At 50.0% G+C, this 8,584-nt stretch overlaps 1 long non-coding RNA gene across 1 annotated transcript; it reads left to right on the top strand.

The window, feature by feature from the left end:
• The first annotated feature begins 461 nt into the window (after window positions 1-461).
• On the top strand, window positions 462-2,908 carry LOC138731625 (uncharacterized). The gene is made up of 3 exons (XR_011339179.1): window positions 462-1,342; window positions 1,739-1,837; window positions 2,222-2,908. It is a non-coding gene; the product is annotated as an uncharacterized lncRNA (long non-coding RNA).
• Window positions 2,909-8,584: the final 5,676 nt, after the last annotated feature.

The following is an 8,584-nucleotide window of genomic DNA, read 5'->3' as shown; positions in this document are numbered from 1 at the left end:
CATGCCTTACTTCCGGAAGAGGATGGTGTGGGAGATCATCCACCAGCAGCTGCTGTGAGAGATGCACGATGAGAGCAGCACTGTGATCACCTCAAGGTGACTGATAAGGCTTTTAGTTATTTTTCGAATACTTTATTTGGATGGGTAGTAGGCACACAAATTTTCCCCTTTAGGCTATGCAGTAGTGGTTAAGGTGGGGTGGTGGTTTCCCGGTTATGGAGGCAGTAACTCTCGTTGCCGTTAGCTAAGGCGCCTGACAACACACAAGCAGAAAGGTGGCTGTGATGGGGAGGAGCCAGCACTGTCAGCCTCCGTCACTGAGACGCAGCACACGTGGCCACGTTACGGACAAAGAGGACTCTCACCCGCGGTGCTGGCGACCCCTGCGTTTGCTGAGCTCATCTGGGCTCCCTGCTTGGCTCCTCGAGGGGACACGGATGAAAAAAAGGCAAGTAATCTTACAACAAAATCTGTTTATTATGATGGGGAACAGAGAATGTCACTGATTATAAATGGAAGCAGGAATGTAAATACTTTTTAGAAAAGCTCTTTTTAAGATACGCAGGAACCACATGCTTTTTCTGTAATTCCTCATAAATATTGGTCAACGTTCAGAAAAAAATTATCATTAAAATAAAGGTTACAAATCATTTGAAAGAGACACATTTCAAAGTTATAAGTGTAACACTCAATCTCCATTCTAATAATAGTTATCATTTAGCATGTGTTTTAACAGGAAATTTCAAAAAGATCAGGAATATTTAATGAATTATTACAATTTACTGAAATTAATATTTCTTAGTTGTACATCTAACTATTTATTTTCTCAGTTAGGCCTTTAGGGAGGGATTGAAATTATTCATGAAGTAAATTTTGTTGCCTGAAAGAATAGCGGTTATATATTCTTTTAAAAAATATATCGCAAAATGCATTTATTGAAGTCGTAGTTTGAAGGATGAAACTTAGTATCGCCATTGCTTTATATTCCCGGTTTTGCTTCTTTAAAAGGTGGACAAACTAAATGGTAGACCTTTTCTTTATGGTATCAATAGTTTCTTATGAATATAGAAATGATGGAGCAGAATTTCTCACCCTTAATTTTTTGTTTGGACCTAGAAATATTGTCATTTGGTGACATTTATGTTCATTTTGGCAGAGAGATATTTAAAGTATGTTATAATTCTTTTCTCCTTCCTCTCCTTTTTGTTCCGAGCGTGGGTGCAAATGTACAGTTTCCCTGTGAAGACAATTACGTGCTGTAAGGTTGTAAAAGCATCACTTGTCAGAGATACGCTGACAAATGTGCTGGCTGCCTGGAGTGACCACAGGCCAATTTGCAGAGGTAGGTGTTATTATCTGAACTTTTTCCTGAAGCTTAAGCGGGTAATTTCTAACTTTTGGGTTGGTCTAGTGGGATTGAAAGGGTCCTGGAGGAGGTTTGAGGGGGTCTTATGGGGATTGGGCGGGTCCAGGTGGGTTTTGGGGGGTGCTGGATGGATTTGGGGGTTTTAGCGGGATTGAGAGCCCTGCTGGGAGTCTCTAGTCCAGCCTCCGGGGTGGCTGTGGCTTTGCAGGGCTGGGAAGACTTCCAAAGGTGGAGATCACAGGAACGTTCCTCCCAGTGCATTTCAGTTTTCCTAAGGCTCAGCCTAAAGCTCCCAAGAGGTTGGTTGTGGCTGTCACTTCTGTCATATCATTGGACACTGCAAAAGGGACCTTATCTCCATCAACTTTCCAGGTCGATGTAAACTCTTACTTGGCTGCTCATGCTGTGGGACCCTAACTCCATCCTGGCAGACCTCCTCCAGGGCCTCTCCAGTTTCTCCACTTCTGAAATGTGAGTCTCATTGGGTCATTCTCCCAGTTAAAAAGAGTGAGGGCAGCAATTGTCTCCTTTGTGCAGCATCAGTTGTTGCTCCCTCTGCTCCTCCCAGGGAGGGGCTGGGGGTGGGCGAGAAGTTGTCAGGGGGAGACAGGCAGGAGCAGGCCCCGGCTGACCAGAGGGAGATCCCATAACATAGATGCCACGCTCAGCGATAAAAACTATGGCAGGAGAGGAAAGGAGTGGAGATTTTTATTGTTCAAGGTGATGGGTGGTGGTAGACCAATGGATTGTCAGTCTGCCTGAGGGAGGTGGCAAGTGAAGGTGTTTGCATTGGTTTTGGGTTTGGATTATGGGTTTTTTTATCTTTTTTTCTTTCACCTATTAAACTATTTTTAGCTCAGCCCTCATGGATCACCAAGGGGCAGCACGCGCAAAACCCTGGCCAGCTGAGGAGCAACCTGAGGAGAGCTCCACCAATCCCATGCCCTTTCACAAGAGATTTTCCAAAGAAATATTGATCTTCTCCTGCAACTTCCTCAGCCTGCTTCGGGGAGACCTTATTTGTGCCTTTAGTACTTGAAGTTGGTCATCAAGAAAATGGGGAGGGAAATTTCCAAGGGCATGGAGTGATAGGATTACATGGGGTGGCTTTCAGGCTTAGGGAAGATTCAGGTTAGACATTAGGAAGAAATTGTTCTCAAAGAAGGTGATGAGGCAGTGGCCCAGGTTGCCCAAGAAAGCTGTGGCTGCCCCCTCCCGGAGGTGTTCAAGGCCAGCTTGGATGGGGCCTTGAGCCCAGTGGGAGGTGTCCCTGCCCACGGCAATGGGGCTGGAGCTGGATGGGCTCTAAGGTCTCTTCCAACCCAAACCATTCTATGATTCTGAAAAAAATTAAATATAAACTTTAAACTCAAACTAAAACTACAACTACCTGAAAGGAAGTTGTGGAGAGGAGGGAGCTGGCCTCTTCTCCCGAGTGACAGGGGACAGGATGAGAGGAAATGGCCTCAAGCTCGGCCTGGGGAGGTTTAGGCTGAACATTAGGAAAAAGATTTTCATGGAAAGGGTCATTGGGCACTGGAACAGGCTGCCCAGGGAGGGGGTTGAGTCACCTTCCCTGGAGGTGTTTAAGGCACGGGTGGACGAGGTGCTGAGGGACATGGTTTAGTGATTGATGGGAATGGTTGGACTCGATGATCCTGTGGGTCTTTTCCAACCTGGTGATTCTATGATTCTGTGGTAGCAGATCTGGGTCATAGGTGATTCAGGTCATAGGTGATTCAGGTCATAAAAAGGCCATAAAATATTTGTGCCGTGGAAGAGTCAAGTCACAGAATTGTGAGTCTATTTGGATTTTAGGAGGGTTTGGCCATAGAAGGATCAGAAATGCATTGTTTCATAGTACGGTTGGTTCATCAAAGAGTCGTAGAACAGTCAGGTCATGGAAGAATCTGATCACAGAGGGTTAATAGAAGAGTCAGGTCATGGATGTAGCATCATAGAACAGTCAGACAACAGTCAGGTCTGCAAAGCCCTGCACTACGGGACCCTCCTGGGCAGCAGAGCTTGTGTCCACATGGCAGCAGCTGCCTGGGGTGCTGGGTTCTCACTGCTCTGCTGCACACGGCCAATACATTTTCCCTGCCCCTCTGCCAGGGCAATGCAATGGAACAGTTCTTCTGTGAGATCCCCCAGATCCTCAAGCTCTCCTGCTCAGATGCTTACCTGAGGGAGTTTGGGCTTATCCTGTTCAGCCTCTTATTAGTATTCAGCTCTTTTGTTTTCGTGGTGGTGTCCTATGTGCAGATCTTCAGGGCCGTGTTGAGGATCCCCTCAGAGCAGGGACGGCACAAAGCCTTTCCCACGTGTCTCCCCGATCTGGTTGTGGTCTCCCTGTCTACAAGTACTGGCATGACTGCCCACCTGAAGCCCCACTCCATCTTCTCTCCATCCCTGGACCTGGTGGTGTCAATTCTGTATGCAGTGCTGCCTCCAGCACTGAGCCCCTTCATCTACAACTTGAGGAACCAGCAGCTCAAGGATGCAAAGTGGAAACTGTTAACTGGATTGTTCTATCGAGCAATAAACTGTCAGGCTTCTGCATAGCAGATCTAATGTAACTCACCCACTCACTTCTATATTGTTTGGTTTTGGTGGTATTTTTTAAATTATAATAATGTTCTCATCCTCTCTGTCATTCACTCTACGCTTGCCTTTTCTGATTGAGTGGCTGTGTAAATGAGAACCTGTGCTCCCTGTGTGTTTGAACAAAATAAAGGGACCTGTATCACCCTTTATTTTCTTGGGAGGGGCCCTTCATCCAAGGCCTTTTTGGAGCCGCAGGGACAGTTTCTGTGGGCATGGGGAGAAGAGTCCCGGCACGGCAGCACTGCCAGGCACCAGCGCTTGATCTCCCAGAGCTGCTCTCTCTCCCCTTCCACAGTCTCCTCCTCCCCCCTTGCCTTGCTGTGAGGCCTGAGTGCTCTGAGCTTGGTCGCAGCCGTGCTGCGTGGCAGTGCTGTGCCCGCAGGCAGGGACAGGCAGTGGGCACTTGTGGGACACAACAGCCTTTCCATAAATCAAGGGGATCTCCTTGGGGCAGCGCCTAAAGGCTTAAGGCTTCTTTCAAGGTTTCCCTCAAGGGCATCTCCAAGAACACGAGCCGCAGATGAAAACAGCAGTGTAAAACTAAACAGTGAGGCAGGGTGGTGGGCTGAGGAAGGCTGCAGTTTCCTTGAACAGACCAGCAGAGCAGGGTCTGGTCTGTGCCCATGTGCACTAGATCACCTGGGAAATCTGCGCCAGGGCAACCATCCTGGAAGTAGCCCCTCAAAAACCACCATTCCCAGCACTGCCCTCTCACCCCAGCTTGGAGAGATTCTTTGTCCCTCCCTGGAAGGACACGGAATGGGGAGGTCAGTGTCTATGTTCTCACTGTACAGATGAGATGGGAGCACGTACATCATGTGCGTGATGTGAGGTGAAGCCAAGCGAACACAAACAGCCCTTCCTTGAGTCTCCACGAAGGCCTGGGGGGCAGAAAGTGTCTCAAGGTCACTTTGAGTTGAGAGCGACATCCTAAGTTCCCGAATGCAGCTCTGGGATGTGATTCCTTCAGCCAAGGTCCCTGTGTCTGTTCCTCTTGCTGTGGGCATCTCAGATGAGTGAAGAGCAGGGCAACACACCTCAGGGCTGAGACGCTTCCCAACCTCTGGAAGTGGCAACAGGAAGTCAGAGAAAGACTATGACCTTTATCTCCCCATGGACAAGGGCCTGACGCTGTCTCTGAATATCCCCGAGTGCATAAGGAGACCACAAGGCCAGCTCAGACGTGGATTCCTAACAGAACCCTGACTATTCTGTGTGTGACCCCAGGAACAAACCCCACTGGCCCAGGGAGATTCATCTCAGCTCCCCTGGACAAGCTCAGTGCAAGTGTTCCTGTCTGCTGCATCGCCCTTAGGTGATGGAAGTGCCAGAACAGAGAGGTTCCGGGGTCCTTGGAAAAGGAACTCATTGAACACACCTTAAAGGACAGGAAGAAAGAGAATTGGGAGAACTGCATGTGGAAACCCCTGGAAGGTGAGGGAGTTGAAATGCACAGTGTGCCAGACAGAGAGCTGGCAAGGCAAGGACAGGGCAAGGGCAAGGCTGCTTCTCCCACAAAACTCACATGTTCTGAAAACTCATATTTTGGCAGCATAGAAGCTCCATGGACATTTTGTTGGAAGTTTGGAATCATTCCAGTTGATGAAAAAGAGTAGTATGAGATATCTCTTTAGGCACTGAGAGCAGTTGTCATGTTTTCAGACCGAGCTCCATGCTCTGACCATCAGCACCCAGTGCAAACCTCTAGAGGCCCCGGTGTGTCTGAGGGGTTTGCCTGGGACTGCAGCTGCCAGAGAAGACTGACAGAGCCGTGTCATTGCCATCATTTCCATCCAGTCCTGAACAGTCATACACTTCACTAGGGGAGTAACAAGAGTGTAGGTAAAGGGGCAGTACAGGGAGAGCTCTTTGAAGAAGCGACAATAGAATTCTCCAATTGATATTGATGCAGGGTGTCTCCTAAGGAGGTGTGGACATAGAGGGAAATGGCCTCGAGGTCAACCACTACATGGACAACCTTGCCCCTCGTCTCCCCAGCCCTGTCACGTGTCTCTGTTGGTCTGGTTGTCTCTGTCAGTGAAAAATACATCTCCATATGACAAACAAAGGGTTTGGATCCTTCCCAGAGCAGGTCTTAGATTTGCAGTCTATTGAGACGTAGACCTTGGATTCCCTCATCTCCTCAGTTACCCAATAAATAAAAAAAATACACAGAGACAAACTCTATTCTTGGACTAGTCTTTACCTTGAAGATAGAATCATAGACAATCTTGAGTGGGAAGGGATCTATAAGGATCATCACGTCCCTTCCTCTAGACTACATAAAACCAAACTTTATCACCAAGAGCATCATCCAGACATTCCTTGAACTCTGACAAGCTTGGCACCACGACCACTTCCCTGGGGAGCCTTTTCCAGTGGCCGAATAGCCAAAGACCCATTTCCTGATGTCCAATGCAAGCTTCCCCTGATGCAGCCTCAGCCCATTTCCATTTCCTATCGCTGGTCACAAGAGAGTAAAGCTCACCCACCGGTTGTGTGGAGTGGCCAGTGCTGGAGAGCTGGCAACGGGAGAGACCAGTGCCCTGGGCACCTTCCCAGTCTGTCCCTGCCACCAAGGGCACCCACAGCCTCCTCTCTCCGGCACCTGCAGGGCTGGGCTCTGCCCTCACACCCTCTGCAGCGTGTCCTCCCCCTGCATGGTCACACAGCTCAGCCAGCACTGGTGTCGTCCTCTCCCGGGCACTTTCCAGCTCAGCCCAGACCCTCCCAGCTCTCCCCACAGCCCTGCTCTCTCTCCAGCCCCGCAGAGCAGCCCCGTCTGGGCTGGCCCCATGGCAGTGCCCAGCGCAGGCTGCAGCAGAGCTCTGGGCTCTCCCCCACAGCCCCAGCCCCTCTGGAGGGCACGGCAGCTGCTGCGGGGCAGAGATGGTCTCAGCCTCCCCCGCAGCCCCAGGGCTGGAGGCTTGACCAGCTTGGCCAGCTCTCCCAGTCTGTATCCTGACTGCATTGATGGAAAACTCCTGGCAAAGACCAGGGAGATGAGCACAAGATGGAATGCACACACTGGTCTCCCTTCAAAGGAAACAAAGGAACAAAATACCAAGGAAACTCAGTTTCATCTCCTGGTTCGCATCAGGTTCCCAGGGCAGCTTGAAGCCTCCTTGTTTCTCCAGCCAGTACAAACCCTCAGTGGACACATCCCTCTTAAGTCAGGCATGTTCACAGCACCATTTTCCCAGGAAAGCAAGAAAACTCCCTTTCAAAACGCGAGAAGAGAACTTTGCATGCTCTCACTCCACATGTTCAGGGCTCCTTACACCCCAGAGGGTCCGTTCTGGGGACTGGCTGCTTCAAGGTTCCACCAGGAGAGAGACCAGGACAATTCCCAAGGGTCTGAGCCCCCGTGCTCTGCAGGGTGAGACCTGACCGCGATGCTGGTCCCTGCCTCCTCCGCCTCCTGACTGGAGAGGTTACGCTGCTAACCCAAAAAAGCAGTGGAACTCCAGGTTGGAATAAAGGGCCATGTTGAAACACCACAGAGCAAACAGGCAGGCGGCTAAATTAGAATGGAACTTGAGCGTCCAGGCCAGGATGGCTCCCTGCACAGCCTGGAGTCAGTGATACAGCACTGGGAAACAAATCTGATCGGGGGGAAGGAGCACAGGGCAAGGCTGGCACACTTAAACCTAAACACACCAGCTGGGCTCGGAACATCCCCGATGCAGAAAATAACCAGGAGCACAGGCTCCACCTCCTAGGAGAAGCAAGAGCAGGGGCTAACAGAGCCCTCAAGAACTGGAGACCCAGCCGTGGAGATAAAACTCCGAGCAGTGACTGTGCAGAAGCAGGCATGGACAGACCTGACCTCCCCCGGCCGTGGGGCAGAGTTTCCTCTCCAGCAGAACCGGCACCGGGCACTGTGACGGCTGAACCGCAGCTGCTTTGTTTCTCACACACAGAGTGAGGCGCAGGCAGCTCCCAGCGGAGAGACCCCCTGCCTCCTCCAGATCCTCCTGGAGAGTGAGTGCAGAGAGTGCTTGGCCCGGACAGCAGAGAGGTCTCCTCGGACACAGGCAGCATCGCAGAGAGGGACATCACAGAGGCCACGGCCAGAACCATTGTAGGGGTTGGAAGGGACCTCGAACATCCATCTAGTCCAACACCTCTGCCACGGGCAACAACACCCTGAGAGGTGCTGAAGGAGGATTTGGACCATTGAAATTGTGGATAATTCTAAAAACGAGTCTTTGTTCCCTTAAAGAGGCTTTGGAAGATAAAAATGAGCTTTGGGAACCTACAAATAAGGGTTTCGCCTGTAAAACTCTGCTGTTGGAAATTCAAAATCAGATTTTGGTCCTTAAAAATGAGGCTTTAAAAAGGAGTGATTAGACACAAAAAATGAGAGTTTAGAACCTCAAAATGTAACTGTGGGTCCTCAAAAGTCTATGGGTCCTGAAAAACAGGTTGGAACCCTAGAACTAAGGATTTCAAAGCATGAGACTTGGGGCGCTGAAGGGATGGATGCACTGCTGGAAATTTGTCTTTTAACCCTGCAAGGGAGGATAACCTCTTGGTTCTTCTGTGGCCCCAAGAAATGAAACTCTCGTCCTCAATGCAGGTCTTTGAGCGCCGCAATGGAAGCTTGAG

This window comes from Phaenicophaeus curvirostris, chromosome 27 (assembly GCF_032191515.1).
Source record: "Phaenicophaeus curvirostris isolate KB17595 chromosome 27, BPBGC_Pcur_1.0, whole genome shotgun sequence".
NCBI lineage: Eukaryota > Metazoa > Chordata > Aves > Cuculiformes > Cuculidae > Phaenicophaeus > Phaenicophaeus curvirostris.
The sequence above is the reverse complement of the archived record's forward strand: the minus strand, read 5'-3'. Positions and strand labels throughout refer to the sequence as shown.